The sequence below is a fragment of the Panthera leo genome, chromosome B4, assembly GCF_018350215.1.
Source record: "Panthera leo isolate Ple1 chromosome B4, P.leo_Ple1_pat1.1, whole genome shotgun sequence".
Classification (NCBI taxonomy): Eukaryota; Metazoa; Chordata; class Mammalia; order Carnivora; family Felidae; genus Panthera; species Panthera leo.
In genome coordinates, this window is record NC_056685.1 from 81,661,998 (window position 1) to 81,681,298 (window position 19,301).

The 19,301-nt window shown below is 37.5% G+C and overlaps 1 pseudogene; it reads left to right on the forward strand.

Moving 5' to 3' along the window:
• Nucleotides 1-11,922: 11,922 nt before the first annotated feature.
• On the forward strand, nucleotides 11,923-12,833 carry LOC122223637 (annotated as a pseudogene).
• The last annotated feature ends 6,468 nt before the right edge of the window (nucleotides 12,834-19,301 follow it).

Sequence of the window (19,301 nt, forward strand, 5' to 3'; positions counted from 1 at the left end):
GAGACTATTGTTCTTTGAGGCTACATTGAATTAAGTTTGAATCCAAATAACCCATGAGCAACATTCATAAATTTGCCAAATAAATGGTTTAAGTTAACTAGATTCTTTCCTTTAAGCCAATTTATCCTCAAAAATCTTCTGCCCATTCTGGAAATTTTTTGAATGTACCATATCCTGAAACATGATATGACTACAGAAGAAAAAGAACAAGACTTCCAAGTACTGAATGTGTTCTACTGACATTATCGTTGATGGTGTTTAAACATAAACTCAAGGAGAACAAGACTGGATTTAGGGATACAACAACTAAGTCCTGGTCAGATAACTTCTTCAATATCCAGACTTACATTATCCCTTGATTTAAGAAGAATGTTAGTGAGAGGTGGGCAAAATGGGTGAAGGGGGTCAAGTGTATGGTGGTGGGTAGTAACTAGACTTGTGGTGGTGATCCCTTCAAAATGTATACAGATGTCAATTATAATGATATAGACCTGAAACTTATATAATGTTACATATCAACTTTACCTCAGTTTTTAAAAAAGATAAATGTTACAGATTAGGAGGCCTGATCAAAAATAAAAAATGTTACTAATTTGAGAAGGGGCATTTGGTTGCTTAGCATAAATTGACTACTGAAGATAAAATCCAGGTATCACAAAAAAAAAATAATAGAAAAAGGAGGAGACATGGGGGAGGGGCGAGTAACAGTTATTTAGGGACCTTGGACCAAATAGTTGGAATTCTTTCTCTTAAAGGGTAAAAAACAGTAATTGTGACAGTAAAGTTGTATGCTCTCATAGTACATATACAACCATTATCTATGTTTATTAAATATCATCCAGTTGCACAAATGTATTTTTTATTGTGTACCCTTTATTTTCAATTGTTCATACAAGGTAATGGCTATCATATAAGTTTCTTTTACATTTCAAAAATATTCAGGGAAAATGGAACTCCATTCTCCAAGGCCTTTCTTCTTTTTTCATTTAAAATTTCTAAAAAAACAACAAAATCCCACTAAATGTTGCCTAGCTTCCCTTCTGATAATTAATTTAAGCCTGAATCTATATGATGTATGTATTTACTTAATGGTTGGGTTGATCACTTCACCTGATTTGTGAATCTTTTTTTTTTAATTTTTTTTTAACGTTTATTTATTTTTGAGACAGAGAGAGACAGAGCATGAACAGGGGAGGGACAGAGAGAGAGGGAGACACAGAATCTGAAACAGGCTGCAGGCTCTGAGCTGTCAGCACAGAGCCCGACGTGGGGCTCGAACTCACCGACCCTGAGATCATGATCTGAGCCAAAGTCGGACACTTAACGGACCAAGCCACCCAGGCGCCCCTGATTTGTGAATCTTTAGCAGGCAAAGTTTGTATATGAATTTCATTGTTTGCTTTGAATGATAATGAAAAAAGTTAAGAATATTGTAGATTTGGGGCACCTGGGTGGTTCAGTAAGTTAAGCATCCGACTTCTGTTGTGGTCATGATCTCACAGTTCATGAGTTCAAGCCCCATGTCGGACTCTGTGTTGACAGCTCAAAGCCTGGAGCCTGCTTCAGATTCTGTGTCTCCCTCTCTCCATCCTCCCTTCCCCCCAGCCCGCTCAAAAATAAATTAACATGAAGGAGAAGGAGGAGGAGGAGAAGGAGGAGGAGGAGAAGGAGGAGGAGGGGAAGAGGAAGGGGAAAGGGAAGGGGAAGGGGAAGAATATTGTAGATTGAAAAAAATACCATACCTAACTGCCTAACTTGCCATTTAAGAACCAAGTGCAGGGCTCCTGGGTGGCTCATTCAGATGAGCATCTGACTTCAATTCAGGTGGTCATGATCTCACAATTCCTGAGTTCGAGCCCCGCGTCAGGCTCTGTGCTGACAGCTCAGAGCCTGGAGCCTGTTTCAGATTCTGTGTCTCCCTCTCTCTGCCCCTCCCCCACTCATGCTGTCTTTCTCTGTTAAAAATCAATAAACATTAAAAAAAATTTTTTTAATAAATAAACATTAAAAATTAAAAAAAAAAAAGAACCAAGTGCATCTGGATAGGTTCAATATTGGAAATTCAGTAGGTTCATGAAACAGATACTCCCCTCTTGTTCACTTACTCACTAAGAGAAAATGAAAAAGCGTTGCATTATATCAGGTCTTTGGAGCTGAGGGTAGTAAGTACATCAAACAAATGAGGTCATGCTTAGACCCAACTCTAGTTCCTAAACATAACTCAAATATTACCGAAATTGATCATGACTTTTCACTTTGCCCAGTTTGAATAATGAAAATATTCAGAACTTTCTTGAACTTAATTTTATGTGTAAGTTCCCTTCACATGGAAGGGGCACATTTTAGAGCCAGACTGCTCTCCCTCAGCTCTTCCTTCTAGATACCCATTTCAGTCACTCAGTATTATCAGTTTCTTCCATGAAAAATCCTTGTTTACATCTCAGAAAAAAGTTTCTTGTTTACATCTCATATTCCCATCATATTTCTAATCTAAAATTTTATCTCTCAACCAGAATTATCTTGACAACTGCCCAATGATATCTGTATTAGTCATCCTAAGCAATATTACAATACATAGTATCCTAAAACACTATTTTAATTCGTTTACTTCTTGCTTTAAATTTTCTAGAACCTTCTAGATCTTAGTTTTGAAACTCATTTTCTTAGCAGTCAGGAATTGCCAAAATCTATGTTCAACCGCACTAAACATTTGCTGCAATTCCTCAACATTAACCCTAATCCAAAATCTAAGCTTTTCACATGATAGTCACCTACATGAAATACCCTTAAATTTCCCCTATTCAAATCTATTTATACCCCATTCAAACATAAGTAATTTTTCAGAGCCCAGCTCAAATCCATCTTCTATTTCCCTCCTCTCATCCTTTCTTCCTCAAATGATTTCCTATTTGCATACAGCCCATTCTTGTTAATTCCACATATTTTGTCATTATTCCCCAACTGGTTTGCATTGTTTATGTTCTATACATTTAATCTTGTCTCTATAATTCTCCAAGAGCAAATACCTTTAACAAAGGAAGTATTTTAAAATTTTCTTAATAATAAATGCCAGTTTATCACTTCTATACTAGGTGTCAATTGTACAGATCTGACTGCCTAATCTGAACTCTTTTTATAAGAGGTCTCATATAGTTCAATAATACATGATAGTAGATGTTTTTAATATTTATACATTATTTCCTCAGAGTTTGACTTAACTTTGCTCCAACAATTCTAATGAAACCACATTCTCCCTTCCTGATTAGATACAAACTAATTTGGTATCACTTAATATCACTTAAACCTCACACTATAATTACCCATACTATTTCTTCTGCTTCCATCCAAGACCTGTCATCATTCTTTCATTTATTCATTCAACAATTACTGAGTAACTACTATGTGCCAGGTACTCTTTATGAACAGATAGGACAAAATTTCTGACCTCATGGAAGTTGTATTCCACCCTCAAAAAGTAAAAAGATGATGCTTATATGTAAATAGGACCTCCCAAATTCACTCTTTCCCTTAGTCTCTAGAACCCTTCTTTAAGTATGGACTTCCTGAAAATAAAAATAATCACATTGATGACATATGTCAAAGGAACAGAGAACACAACTGAAAGAGCTTCCAATGGCCAAAAGTGGAACAATTTAGTTAACAAAATAAATAAAAATTAGATAATAACCCAAAGTATAAAATAAATATCCAAGAATTCATACTGATATAAATAAATGACTGATTAATAAATAAGGGAGAAGAGATAAATCTTCTGTGCAGAAGTACTCCAAATAATTTATGTAGATACTCCATAACTTAACAGTGGAAAAACTGACAATCTCTTAGGCAATCTAGATCAATAGCAACCATCATGTCATGTTGACAGTATGTCTACTTGACATGATGTGATAAAAATGCCACTTTACCTCTGTGGTCTTCTTCCCAATAGCATCAGACAAATTCCTATGGTGGGGAATCCTATAAAATATCTGACCAACAATCCTTACAACTGTCAAGGTCTTCAAATATAAGGAAAATCTGAGAAACTGTCACAGTCAAGAGGACCCTAAAGATAACATGACAACTAAATGGAATGTGGTATCCTAAATGGGATCCTGGAATCGAAAAAAGATATTGAAAGGTGAAAACTCAGAAAATATGAATAAAATATGGATTTTATTTAATAATAATATATCAATATTGGTTCATTAATTGTAACAAATGCATCATATTTATGTTTGTGTATAATATTTATATAAGATATTAATAAAAGGGGAAACTGGACATATGATATATGGGAACCAGCTATACTACCTACTCAATTTTTCTGTAAACCTAAAACTGTCCTAAAAAAATAAGGTCTATTAAAAAATAAATATAATCCATAAGTTAAATTACAACTATTTTCCATTCTTTGGCTATTGTCGATAATGCTGCTATAAACATCAATTGATGAATGGATAAAGAAGATGTGGTATACCATGGAGTATTACTCGGCAATCAAAAAGAATGAAATCTTGCCATTTGCAACTACATGGCTGGAACTAGAGGGTATTATGCTAAGCGAAATTAGTCAGAGAAAGACAAATATCATATGACTTCACTCATATGAAGACTTTAGGATACAAAACAGATGAACATAAGGGAAGGGAAGCAAAAATAATATAAAAACAGGGAGGGGGACAAAACATAAGAGACTCATAAATATGGAGAACAAATAGAGGGTTCCTGGAGGGATTGTGGGAGGGGGTATGGGCTAAATGGGTAAGGGGCATTAAGGAATCTACTCCTGAAATCATTTTTGCGTTATATGCTAACTAACTTGGATGTAAATTAAAAAATAAATAAATAATTAAAATATTTTTTTAAATGACAACTATTTTCTCCATGCTGGAAAAATGCACAGCTACTTAAATGATGGATTTGAAAGAAAATTTAAACATCTCTTTTACAGGCTATTCAACACAGGATGCCATTCTACACCATTGTTCCATTTCTCTCATTCTTTTCTTTAGCTTGCTGATGACCTGTGTTCAATCTCCTGTTGCAATTTCTTCACCATCCTCACCAATATTTCTGGGATGACTTCTCTTAAACAGCTATTAAACTTTTGTTCTTGAAGATAGCAAAAAAGGATCTTTATTAGTCTCTCAGAACCAGGACCCCCAGGGAATGTATTGTTTGTCAGCACAATTGATCTCAAGTGGCTGCTCTGAAGAGAGAAAAATGTTTGTTACTTTGAATGTTAAAAAAACCTCAAAAAAAAAAAAAAAACTCCCCAGAAAGCTAATGTCTCTTGCTCAAGTCATTTCTCCTAAGAGAAAAAGCTCTAGAAATTCTCTGGCCTCCAACACATGTTTTGTATACAATTTAGTAAATATTTGAGTATATGTATGTCCAACATTTTGCTATGCAATATACAAAATAAACAAAGTAAGTCTACCCCAGGACAACAAAACAATATATAAAATATACAGATGTGAAAAGTTAACAATACAAGAAACTGCACAAGCCAACATATATTGAAGTACACAGATCATGTGTACTTTGAATACAGAAGGGAGCTCCCTGTAGTCAAGTGAAATTGTTATTGCATTTCTGCTATTTACTATGTGTCAGGCATAATTCTAAGAAATATGTACAGTAATAACAGAATCTATTAAAACTCATATACTATATCTTATTATCATCAATATAGTATTATTATTATTATTATTACAAACCACCATTATTATTCTTGTAATGCAAATAAGGGAACTCAGAAACAGACCCTAAAACACACAACTAATAGATAGAAAAGCTGAGATCTGGGGGCACCTAGGTAGCTTCAACTCAGGTCACGATCTAACAGTTTGTGAGTTTAAGCCCACATTAGGCTCTCTGCTGTCAGCACAGAGCCCACTTTGGATCCTCTGTCCCCCTCTTTCTCTGCTCCTCCTCCACTCATGCCCTCTCTCTCTCAAAAATAAACATTTTTTTTTAAAAACAATAAAAAAAAAAAAGCTGAGCTCTGAACCTAGGTAATCTGGATCCAGAGTCCATAAATGACCAGAACACAATACTGTTATCCATTCTGGCAGGCCCTGTGAAGAGACAGAACTCTCTTTACACCCAGAAAAAGAACTAAAAAGGCAAAAAATTAAGCACAGAGCATTTCTTACATCATCATCAACAACAACAACAAAACCTGTATTAAACAAATTAATGAGAATATGTTTCAAAACTCTTGGGTAAATCTTTCTACCTCAGCAAAATCCCTAAGCAAAATGTTAAGGCAGATATAAAAATTAGAAATAATTAATGATATTTACTGATTGATTAATATGAAGTGAGAGGAAAGAAAAGTCTAAGTCACTTGTAGAGTTTAAATCTAGATGACTGGAGATTACAGGCACTGAGAGCAGGAAGATGGCGGCATAGGAGGACGCTGGGCTCGCCTCCTCCTGCTGATAGCTTAGATTCCACTCACATCTGCCTAAATAACCCAGAAAACCACCAGAAGACTAGCAGAACGGACTCTCTGGAGCCAAGCATAGATGAGAGGCCCACGGAAGAGGGTAGGAAGGGCAGAGAGGCGGTGTGTGCTACACGCCATGCTACACGGCAGGAGGGAGCCCAGGCAGTGGAGGGGCAGCCCGCCCAGCAAGCCAGAATCCCCGAGTCTGGCTTGTAAAAGCGGAGAGGCTGGACTGTGTGAGTTCTGACAGCCAGGGGGACTTAACATCTAGAATGTTAAAAGTGAACAGCTCTGCTCTCGGAGAGTGGGGAGGGCGAGAGGACACCAGGAGGGAGAGTTGCTGAGCCCAGGAACACAGAGCTCAGCTTGGTGGGGAACAAAGGCGCTGCCCAGCACCATCTCCCTCTCCCACTCCCCAGCCGAAATCCAAAAGGGAACCAGTTCCCCTGAACGAACTTGCTTACACCACGCAAACACCCAACGCTGTGCTTCTGTAGATCCATCCCTCCAATTGGTCTGCCTCCCTCCCGGTGCTGCAGGGCCCCTCCCACAGGGGACCACTGATGGCAAAGCAAGCTAAGCCTGACCCTCCCACCTCTGTGCACTTTGTGGATCCACCCTGCCTAATATGCCAGATCCCATCAAAGCAGCACCACAAGCCTGGCAGTGTGGAAGTAGCCCAGACAGGGGCCACACCACTCCACAGTGAGTCCTGCCCCTGGGAGAGGGGAAAATAAGGTACACACCAGTCTGACTGTGGCCCCAGCGGTGGGCTGGGGACAGACATCAGGTCTGACTGCAGCCTGCCCACCAAAGCAAGTTACTGTGCAGTACAGGGGAAGTGTTCTGCAGATTGGAGCCACCTCAGGGACTACCCAAAATGACAAAATGGAAGAATTCTCCTCAAAAGAAACTCCAGGAATTAGCGACAGCTAACGAATTGGTCAAAAATGATTTAAGCAATATAACAGAAGAAGAATTTAGAATAATAGTCACAAAATTAATCGCTGGGCTTGAAAAAAGTATAGAGGACAACAGAGTATCTATTGCTACAGAGATCAAGGGACTAAGAAACAGCCATGAGGAGCTAAAAAATGCTATAAATGAGGTGCAAAATAAAATGGAGTTGACCACAGTTCGGATTGAAGAGGCAGAGGAGAGAATAGGTGAATTAGAAGATAAAATTATGGAAAAAGAGAAAGCTGAGAAAAAGAGAGATAAAAAAAAATCCAGGAGTATGAGGGGAGCATTGGAGAACTAAGTGATGCAATCAAAAGGAACAATATCCGTACAATAGGAATTCCAGAAGAGGAAGAGAGAGAGAAAGGGGATGAAGGTGTACTTGAAGAAATCATAGCTGAGAACTTCCCTGATCTGGGGAAGGAAAAATGCATTGAAATCCAAGAGGCACAGAGAACTTCCTTCAGACGTAACTTGAATTGATCTTTTGCACGACATATCATAGTGAAACTGGCAACATACAAGGATAAAGAGAAAATTCTGAAAGCAGCTAGGGATAAACATGCTGTAACATATAAAGGGAGACCGATAAGACTAGTGACAGACCTATCTACTGAAAGTTGGCAGGCCAGAAAGGAATGGCAGGAAATCTTCAATGTGATGAACGGGAAAAATATGCAGCTGAGAATCCTTTATCCAGCAAGTCTGTCATTCAGAATAGGAGAGACAAAGGTCTTCCCAAACAAACAAAAACTGAAGGAATTCATCACCACTAAACCAGCCCTATAAGAGATCCTAACGGGGATTCTGTGAGTGAAATGTTGCAAGGACCACAAAGTACACAATGTTTATGTACCCAATGGAATACTACGTGGCAATGAGAAGGAATGAAATATGGCCTTTTGTAGCAATGCAGATGGAACTGGAGAGTGTTAAGTGAAATAAGTCATACAGAGAAAGACAGATACCATATGTTTTCACTCATATGTGGATCCTGAGAAACTTAACAGAAGACCATGGGGGAAGGGAAAGAAAAAAAAAAGTTAAGAGAGGGAGGGAGCCATACCATAAGAGACTCTTAAAACCTGAGAACAAACTGAAGGTTGATGGGGGGGTGGGTGATGGGTATTGAGGAGGGCACCTGTTTGGACGAGCACTGGGTGTTGTATGGAAACCAATTTGACAATAAATTTCATTTAAAAAAAAAAGATTAATTATTTACTCTTAGGTACAGATGAAATAGCCTGGTGTAATTATGGGTGATTATGAAAAAAAGTGACCATTTATCTTCCTGATGCCTAAAATTGCCTCAATACATTGAGGTCCTTAATTGAATATTTAAATCCTAAAATGTAAATAGATTGGTGATGTAAACTTTAGATTACACTTTAAGCATAATTAATCAATCAATGTCAAGGACAAAATGCCTGGTCTCATCCATCCAATAAAAACTTGCTGATTATCTGCTATGTTCCAGGCAAAGCTCTAGTCCTGGATCTACAGTGGTTTACAAAATAGATATGGTCTGTGTTCTCACGGAACTTGCCGTCAATTAGGGGATAGGGATAAAAAGTAAAAGAATCTAAAATTACCAATTATACTTTAATTATACTCTAAATTAAATAAACATATCTTTTGTTTTAGCAGTGGGGACAGAATATAAATAGAATTTCACAGGAAGGCATCTTTTTTTTTTCAATATATGAAATTTATTGTCAAATTGGTTTCCATACAACACCCAGTGCTCATCCCAACAGGTGCCCTCCTCAATACCCATCACCCACCCTCCCCTCCCTCCCACCCCCCATCAACCCTCAGTTTGTTCTCAGTTTTTAAGAGTCTCTTACGCTTTGGCTCTCTTCCACTCTAAACTCTTTTTTTTTTTTCCTTCCCCTCCCCCATGGACTTCTGTTAAGTTTCTCAGGATCCACATAAGAGTGAAAACATATGGTATCTGTCTTTCTCTGTATGGCTTATTTAACTTAGCATCACACTCTCCAGTTCCATCCACGTTGCTACAAAAGGGCCATATTTCGTTCTTTCTCATTGCCATGTAGTACTCCATTGTGTATATAAACCACAATTTCTTTATCCGTTCATCAGTTGATGGACATTTAGGCTCTTTCCATAATTTGGCTATTGTTGAGAGTGCTGCTATAAACATTGGGGTACAGGTGCCCCTATGCATCAGTACTCCTGTATCCCTTGGGTAAATTCCTAGCAGTGCTATTGCTGGGTCATAGGGTAGGTCTATTTTTAATTTTTTGAGGAACCTCCACACTGTTTTCCAGAGTGGCTGCACCAGTTTGCATTCCCACCAACAGTGCAAGAGGGTTCCTGTTTCTCCACATCCTCGCCAGCATCTATAGTCTCCTGATTTGTTCATTTTGGCCACTCTGACTGGCGTGAGGTGATATCTGAGTGTGGTTTTCATTTGTATTTCCCTGATAAGGAGCGACGTTGAACATCTTTTCATGTGCCTGTTGGCCATCTGGATGTCTTCTTTAGAGAAGTGTCTATTCATATTTTCTGCCCATTTCTTCACTGGGTTATTTTTTTTGGGTGTGGAGTTTGGTGAGCTCTTTATAGATTTTAAAGGGCTAGGGATACTAGCCCTTTGTCTGATATGTCATTTGCAAATATCTTTTCCCATTCCGTTGGTTGCCTTTTAGTTTTGTAGATTGTTTCCTTTGCTGTGCAGAAGCTTTTTATCTTCATAAGGTCCCAGTAATTCATTTTTGCTTTTAATTCCCTTGTCTTTGGGGATGTGTTGAGTAAGAGATTGCTACGGCTGAGGTCAGAGAGGTCTTTTCCTGCTTTCTCCTCTAGGGTTTTGATGGTTTCCTGTCTCACATTGAGGTCCTTTATCCATTTTGAGTTTATTTTTGTGAATGGTGTGAGAAAGTGGTCTAGTTTCAACCTTCTGCATGTTGCTGTCCAGTTCTCCCAGCACCATTTGTTAGAGACTGTCTTTTTCCATTGGATGTTCTTTCCTGCTTTGTCAAAGATGAGTTGGCCATACGTTTGTGGGTCTAGTTCTGGGGTTTCTATTCTATTCCATTGGTCTATGTGTCTGTTTTTGTGCCAATACCATGCTGTCTTGATGATGACAGCTTTGTAATAGAGGCTAAAGTCTGGGATTGTGATGCCTCCTGCTTTGGTCTTCTTCTTCAAAATTAGTTTGGCTATTCGGGGCCTTTTGTGGTTCCATATAAATTTTAGGATTGCTTGTTCTAGTTTCGAGAAGAATGTTGGTGCAATTTTGATTGGGATTGCATTGAATGTGTAGATAGCTTTGGGTAGTATTGACATTTTGACAATATTTATTCTTCCAATCCATGAGCAGGGAATGTCTTTCCATTTCTTTATATCTTCTTCAATTACCTTCATAAGCTTTCTATAGTTTTCAGCATACAGATCTTTTACATCTTTGGTTAGATTTAATCCTAGGTATTTTATGCTTCTTGGTGCAATTGTGAATGGGATCAGTTTCTTTATTTGTCTTTCTGTTGCTTCATTAGGAAGGCATCTTTGAAGGGGTTATATTTAAGCTGGCACCTGAAAAATAAAATCCAGCCATTCAAGAATGCATTCAGAGCATTTCAAGAAGAGAGAAACCGTTGCAAAAGCCCTGGGATGGGAAAAACTTGACATCTTCAGGAAACTGAAGAAGACTAGTACAGCTGGATAAGCAAGAGATGAATTAGAATTACACAGCCATGAGATCATGAAGGACCATATAAACCAAAGTAAGGAGTTTGAATTTTATCCCACAGGAAACAGAACCCTATTGAGTGGCTTTAAACACAGAAGGGGATCTCATGCATTTTTTCTTTAAGAAAGCTCTATGCCCAATGTGGGGCTTGAACTCATGACTCCAAGATCAAGAGTCACATGCTCTACTGGTTGAGCCAGCCAAGTACACCTCATGTATTGTTTTAATTCTTTAATGTCTACTTGCTTATTTTGAGAGGGGGTTGGGGGAGGGAGGAAAGAGAGAATCCCAGGTAGGCCCCATGCTGGCTGTCAGCCCAGAGCCCAAAGCAGGACTCAATCCCACGAACCTTGAGATCATGACCTGAACCAAAATCAAGAGTTGGACACTTAAACAGACTGAGCCACCCAGGTGCCCCATGTATTATTTTAAAAGATCATTCTGGTTCTATCTCTAGAATGGACTTGCAAGAGTGTTTTTGTGTAGTTTAGAAAGAGAAGAGAGCAGAAAGGCATAAAATACTTTAGATGAGAATTTGGATTACTACAGTGAGTAGAAAGCAGAGGCTGAAAGATTTAACTTCAGAACTTTAACCAGTCAACCCTGTTTGCCTCACATGGAACTAAGATGACAAGCATATCTTCATTAACAGGTGGCACATAAAATAAAATCCTGGCTCAGCTAACATTTTCAACTCAACCCACTGCTAACTTGTGCTGACAGTCTCTCTCTCTGATCTAATTTCTCTCTTATTTTCATATACAGACCAAGCCATAGTCAGGAATCCGTGATGAAAAATTATACAGCAATAACAACATTCATCCTGGTGGGACTAACAGATGACCCAAATCTACAGATTCTGCTTTTTATTTTTTTGTTTCTAATTTACTTGTTAAGTGTTGTAGGGAATCTGACCATCATCACTCTCACCTTGGTGGATTCCCACCTTAAAAGTCCCATGTATTTTTTCCTCTGGAATTTCTCCATCTTGGAAGTGTCATTTACAACTGTTTGCATTCCCAGATTCCTCTACACAATGGCATCTGGGGACAATAACGTTACCTACAGTGCATGTGCCACTCAATTATTTTTTGTTACTGTCTTGGGTGTAACTGAGTTTTTTCTCCTGACAACCATGTCCTATGACCACTATGTTGCCATCTGCAAACCCCTGCATTACATAACCTTCATGAATAACAGGGTCTGCATCAAGTTCCTGATTGGAACCTGCATCATTGCTCTGATCATTGTCATCCCACCATTTGGCATGGGCTTGAGCTCAAGTTTTGTGACTCCAATGTCATATATCACTTTGGCTGTGATGCTACTTCCATCCTGAAGATTACCTGCTCAGACACAGAGTTTATAGAGCAATTTGTCTTGGTCCTGGCTGTGCTGACACTCATTTTCACCTTGGTGTGTGTAATTCTGTCCTACACATACATCATCAGGACCATTCTCAGATTCCCTTCTGCCCAGCAAAGGAAAAAGGCTTTTTCTACTTGTTCTCCCCATATAATTGTGGTTTCTATTACTTATGGAAGATGCATCTTTATCTATATCAAACCTCATGCAAAAGAAGGGGTTGCTATTAATAAGGTGGTGTCAGTGCTTACCACCTCCATTGCCCCAGTGATGAATCCCTTCATTTCTACTCTGAGGAACAAGCAAGTAGTACAAGCTTTCAAAGACATGATCTGAAATGTTACATCTATCTCAAATAACTAAAGGACTAGTGAGGACAGAATGACAAATTATAGAAGAATTCTTGACCTCTGTTTTATTTTTCCCTAATTGTATATTGTTCATAGTTATATATATACAGCCCCATTCTGCTACACCTAGTGCCCACTATTGATACACACATTAATTTTTTAGTTCAATCTATTCTGAGAAACACATGGGAATAATTCTGCAGTAAATATTTATAACAATATACCTGCTTTTACTTATAGGACTAAGAAATTTGACAGCATCAATTACTATCATATGAGTGCTCAGCTACCCCTCTTGTACTGCTATGTCCTGATCTGAGTGCCTAATTTCTTAGGAACATCAGTGATGAGAATCTAGGTCTAAAGGAATGACCCTGCTATCACTCTATTGGATAATACTCATTACTCTGTCTCTCTCACTTTTCAGGGAGATATAAATGTAGGCTAAAATTTTCCTCTAAAACCATTTGCTTAAAAGTTGTACAACTTTTTATAAAAACCCAGCCTTTTTTCAAAATAGAATTTCATATTCTTATCATCTGTGTGTCTCTGTGTATGTCTGTGTGCATTTGTTTTCCTTTTTGGAATGTCATCTTAACAGGCTTAAAAAGATTAATGGGACAGATAAAATGTAAGTGACAGCTTAAACTTGCATTCTATTCTGTTATCCAAGTTATTCACTGTAATGATTTTTTTTTTACATTCAAAAACAATCCAATCTCAAACACAAAAGCTTACAAAATTAACCAATGAATAAAGAATAATTTTTAAGTGCCCAGTTTTGGCGTTTCAAGTTGGTGCCTCTTCCCCACTACCCCTTTCTTTCATCATAATTTTCTACTGTTCATCTGATGCTCTAGGAAGACATACGCTGTACCAGGAATCAGAAAGTCCAAGTTGCAACTAGGCTTTTACTACCACCAATTCAGACACATCTTCTAACTTTCCTCATCCCTTTCAATGTCAGGAAGGGACAAAGTAGGGAGTAAGGTAGCTAGAAAACAGGCAAGAAATTCCAGGGATACTTAGGAGTAGAGGGATATTCCAAGCTGATTTAGAAGACTAAGGAACTGGTATACGGATCAGCAGTCTTGATGCCAGAGGTAAAGAATTAATGAGTCTTTTCTTATACTAAAAATTACATGAGGGGAAATGAATCTTCATTCCCTCAATCCTACTCACACTCTGTCCACTGGAAATCACTGGATACAGAAAATGTTTTTTAAAATAAAATGAGAAAGAAAGACTTGTGGGAATTCTGAGCAGTGGGCTAAGCAAAGCTTGATTATTAAATGAGATTAGCAAGCTAAAAGAGTAATTAAAGGACATATTTAGTTTGCTAAGGATAGATAAAAACAAAGGGTATAGCTGAAGATAATGATTTTTCTTATCTTTTTCACCAAACTTTGAGAATGAATAACCCCCTAACCATATGACATATTTGTTGTTATTATTTTATTAATTGATCTCTACTGCTCTAGACACTAGGCCCTCTCTTTCACTAAACACTAAACTCCATAAAGTCAAAGATTGTGTCTACTTTTACTTACCAACAGTATTTTGAATGGAGTTAAATTTTACTCCATGCACCTCTTCCATTGAGCTGAAGATAGCCTCAGCCATTGTCCCCCTAACCCCAACCCAGGTAATACAAAGGTCCTTGGTCTTACCAAGGCCATGGAGAAGCTCTTCTAGGCAATAACCAAGAAAATATCCACTGGCCCCACCTGCATGTCCTTTCATGTTCACTAGCTCTTCTGTTTCCATGCCATGCTTGTAACTGGAAATCTTTGGGAAAGAAAGGGCCTAGGAATCTTAGGCCTAGGATCTAGTACCATGTAGTGAATCCCATTGAGTTGTAGCTGCCAGGGAGGAATGCATAGGCTGCCTTCTATGTGGAGTACCCACAAAATCTATTTAGTCTTTTTTTAATCTTTGTACTATATTCTCAGTAGGTTCAGGCTTTCAGAAATAAAAGTTATAAAACCCTTAATTCATTATCTCAAAAGTTATCTTGCCACACACAATTCATCTTTCCACATCCTATCCAAGACTCTTCTCCACCCAGTACAGACACACAAGTCTTAGCTCTGTGGTATTAGTGATTAGTGATTCTCTCTAAGACATAATTAAACTAGATCTTATCCATGTCAGTAGTAAGGTGGAGGAAAGAACACATAATTCAAGATTGTTATGGAAGTAAGAAAGTATATATTTAAAGTTCATAACACTTATTAGGTACTTCAAATGGTGAAAAGACATGTGGAATGAAATAAGTTAAAGGAAAGAGAGGAATCCTTCCATATTCCTGCCATATGATTATGTGGCCTTTTCTGATTAATGACAGTTAAGTGTATCACATGGGCACCACATAGTCCTCCCTGCTCCCTTTGTGTACAAGAAACTTTTGCTCAATCCCAGATGTACCACTTGCATCTTATGATGTACTGCTGTCAGGCCTGCTCAATATTATAACATGGTTGGTCTGTCCAAACTCAGTTCTTGATTGGTAATTCCAGAAGCACAACCACTTGCTATCCCATGGTCATATGCTCTGCACCTAGAAAGGTCAATTAGCACACCAGGAGTTTTTTTCAAAAAATGTGTAACTCTCCAGTGAAGATGGTTTAGCCTTGTCTCTCAGAACCCCACAAACCTTTGTTATGATTCTCACACTGAACCCAACATATGCTCTACATGGCATATTTTCCAGCTACTGAAGGCTTGATCTTTAATATTCCTTGCACTCTCACTATAAGAGATGGGAGCCTCTATGCAAGCTACCAGACAGGCCTTCAGGCTTTTTGAACACTTATTAATCATGCTCAGCTTTTTATTATCTTCTTCTAAAATGCCAATAGCACTTAGCAATAGCCATCCATATTAATTTTTCTCTTGTTGCATAACAAATTACCACAATTTTTATAAGTTAAAACAGCACACTTTTTTTAAGTTTACTTATTTATTTATTTTGAGAGTGAGAGATCAAGCATGAATGGGAGAGGGGTAGAGAGAGAGGAAGAATCCCAAACAGGCTCTAGGCTGTCATCACAGAGGCCAATGCACAGCTCAAACCCATGAAATGGTGAAATCATGACCTGAGCCAAAATCAAGAGTCAGATGCTCAACTGATTGAGCCACCCAGGTGACCTAAAACAGGACACATTTATTATCTCACAGTTTCTATGGGTCAGAAGTCTGAACACAGCTTAGCTAGGTCTTCTGTTCAAAGTCTCATAAGGCTATGATCAAGGCATCAGCCAGGCTGCCCTCTTTCCTGGAGATTACAGTTCTCTTCCATGTACCTATGGTTATCAGCAGAATTCAGTTCCTTTCTGCTACTGACTGAGGCTCTCAGCCCCTGGAGACTACCTGCAGTTCCCTGCCATGTGACCCACTCCATAAGCAGTTCACGTCACAACAACTTGCTTCTTAAAGGCCAGCAGGAAAAGAATTTTGCTTCAGCCTGCTAAGATGGAGTCTTATATGATGTAACATAATCATGGGAGTGGCATCACATTACCATTGTCACATAACACAACCAAATCAAAGAAGTTACAGTCCCACTATATTTTTCACATTCTATTGGTTAGAATCAAGTAAATGATTTTATCTGTACTCAAAGGGAGGGAATTACACAAAGGCATGGACACCAGGAGGTGGAAATTATTGGATGTCATACCAGGGACTGTTTTCCATATCATGTGTATTAGGTTCTCCAGAGAAACAGAAACAATAGGATGTGTATAAATAGACATTTATTTTAAGTAATTGGCTCATGCAATTGTGGAGGTATGGTAAGTCCAAAATCTGAAGGTTGGCCAGCAAGCCAGAGACTAAGGGTAGAGTTGCAATTCAAGTCCAAAGGCAGTCTGCTAGTAGAATTCCTTCTTGCTCAGGGAGGTCAGTCTTTGTTCTATGAAGGCCTTCAACTGGCTGGATGAAATTCACCCACATTATGAAAGGTAATTTGCTTTACTCAAAGTCTACCAATTTAATTGTTAATCTCTTCCAAAAAACACATTCACAGATGGAACATGTGACTCCTGATCTCAGGGTCATGAGTTCAAGCCCCATACTGGACATAGAGTTTAATTAATAATAATAATAATAATAATAATAATAATAATAAATCTTTTCAAAAGTGGGCAAAGGGACTAAACATACATACCTCCAAAGAAGACATACCAATAGCCAACAGGTATAAGATAAGGTGTTACAACATTGCCAATAATCAAGGAAAATAACAGAAATAATCAAGAAAAGGTATTACAACATCACCAATAATCAAGGAAATGCAAATCAAAATCACAATGAGATATCAGCTCACAGTTGGTAGGATGACTATTATGAAAAAGAACAAAAGTGTTGGTAAGAATGTGGAGAAATTGGAACTCCTGTACACTGTTGGTGGGAAGGTAAATTGGTGCAGCCACTATAAAGAATAGTATTTTTTGAGGTTCCTCAAAACATTAAAAATAGAATTACCATATAACTTAGAAATCCCACTTCTGGCTATTTATCCAAAGCATTAGAAACAAGATCTCTGCACTTCCATGTTCATTACAGCCTTATTCACCATAGGCAAGATACGAAAAAACCTGAATGTTCATTAATGATGAATGGTTAAAGAAAATGTGTTATATACATACAATAATATACTAGTTAGCCTTTAAAAATAAGGAAATCCTGCCAAATGGAACAACGTGGATGAACTTGGAGGATATTACCTAAGTGAAATAAGCCAGTCACAGAAGGACAAATACTGTGTAATCTCACTTATGTGAAGTATCTCAAATAATCAAACTCATAGAAGTAGAGAACTGAAGGTGCATATCAGAGTTTAGGGGGTGGAGAAATGGGAGTTGTTCTTCAATGGGTATGAATTTTAATTTATGAAAATGAATAAGCTCTAGAGATCTACTATACAATGTAATGCCTATACTTAACAATACTGTATTATGCACTTAAAAATTTGTTAAGTGGGTAGATCTCCTGTTAAGTGAGCACTTAACACATTTTTCAAAAAACCAAAGGGATGTAAGGAAACTTTTGGAAATGATGTATATGTTTTTTACCTTGGTTGTGGTATTAGTTTCATAGGGATATGCCTAAGTCCAAACACATCAAATTGTATACATTAAATATGTGCATTTATATACCAATTATACTTCAATAAAGCTGTTTTTAGAAAAGAAATAATTTCTGAAGTTGTATACACAGATTTATTTCCTTCTAAGATATGCTTCTTGTCAAGTACATACTCACCTGCTGCTTTGATATGGATGACTATATCTCTGGAAAACAGAGTATGGTAATTAACTAATTACAACTCTACCATGCAGTCTCCTTAATAAATAACCTTGAATGTAAAAAATGTGAAAAAAAATAGGAAAGCTTCTAGGTGAGAACTAGAAGAATATCTCCATGATCTTGGGATAAAGAATATTTTTTAAGTTGAAAACAAAGAGCACTAATTATAAAAGAAAAGTCTAGTAAGTTGGACTACTTTACCATTACATCAGTTTATAACCTGATGAAGTTCATTTGTCAAGAAACACTAGAGAGTAAAAAAGCAATGCAGAGAGTGAGAAAATATAGGCAAAATACACAACTTACAAAGGTCGCATAGACAATATATTTTAAATGCTTACAAATCAGTAAGAAGACAGATGACTTTAACACAACAGGCAACACATTTGAACAGCTCTTCACAAAAGAGGATATCCAAATGGTTAATACACATATGGATGAAGTATATCCATACAATGGAGTACTCTATAGCAATGAAAATAAACACCTTACTGCCACATGCAAAAACATGTATAAATCTCACAAATACAATGCTGAGTGAAAGAAACCAAACATGAAAGAATGCATATCATAAGATATCCATTTGTAAAATGCTTAAAACGGGCAAGATTAATCAATGGTGTTAGAAGTCAGGATATGGGTTAACTTTGGGGAAAAGAGGGAGAGTGTTTTGTTTAGGTAAAGGGGAAACTTTCAGGATGTTAGTAAGTTCTGTTTCTTTATCTAGGTGGTGATTACACAGACAAGTCCACTTTGCAATAATTAACTACATTTTCAGCATTTTTCTTCTATATGTCATAATTAAATTTACTGGACAGATAAAGTTTATTTTAAAAGCCAAGGAATAAAAATGAAAGAAAAAAGCCTGAAGGCCCAGATTATAAGCATTAATAAACGATGTATTTCTGGCAGAAAAAAAAAGTTCAGATGGAAATTAAACCACTTCAACATTTGGTACAGCAACTTATGGAAAGATCTTCAACTTGAGCTGAGTATCAGAGACCATATTTATGCACCGTAGAGCCAAGAGATGTGTTCAGCAAATTTTTCTAGGACAGATATGTTTGGTATGATTATAAAATTTAGGAATTTTCTAGCATTGTGCCTTGACAAGCTTCCAACAAGAGTTTTTGTGGATGTT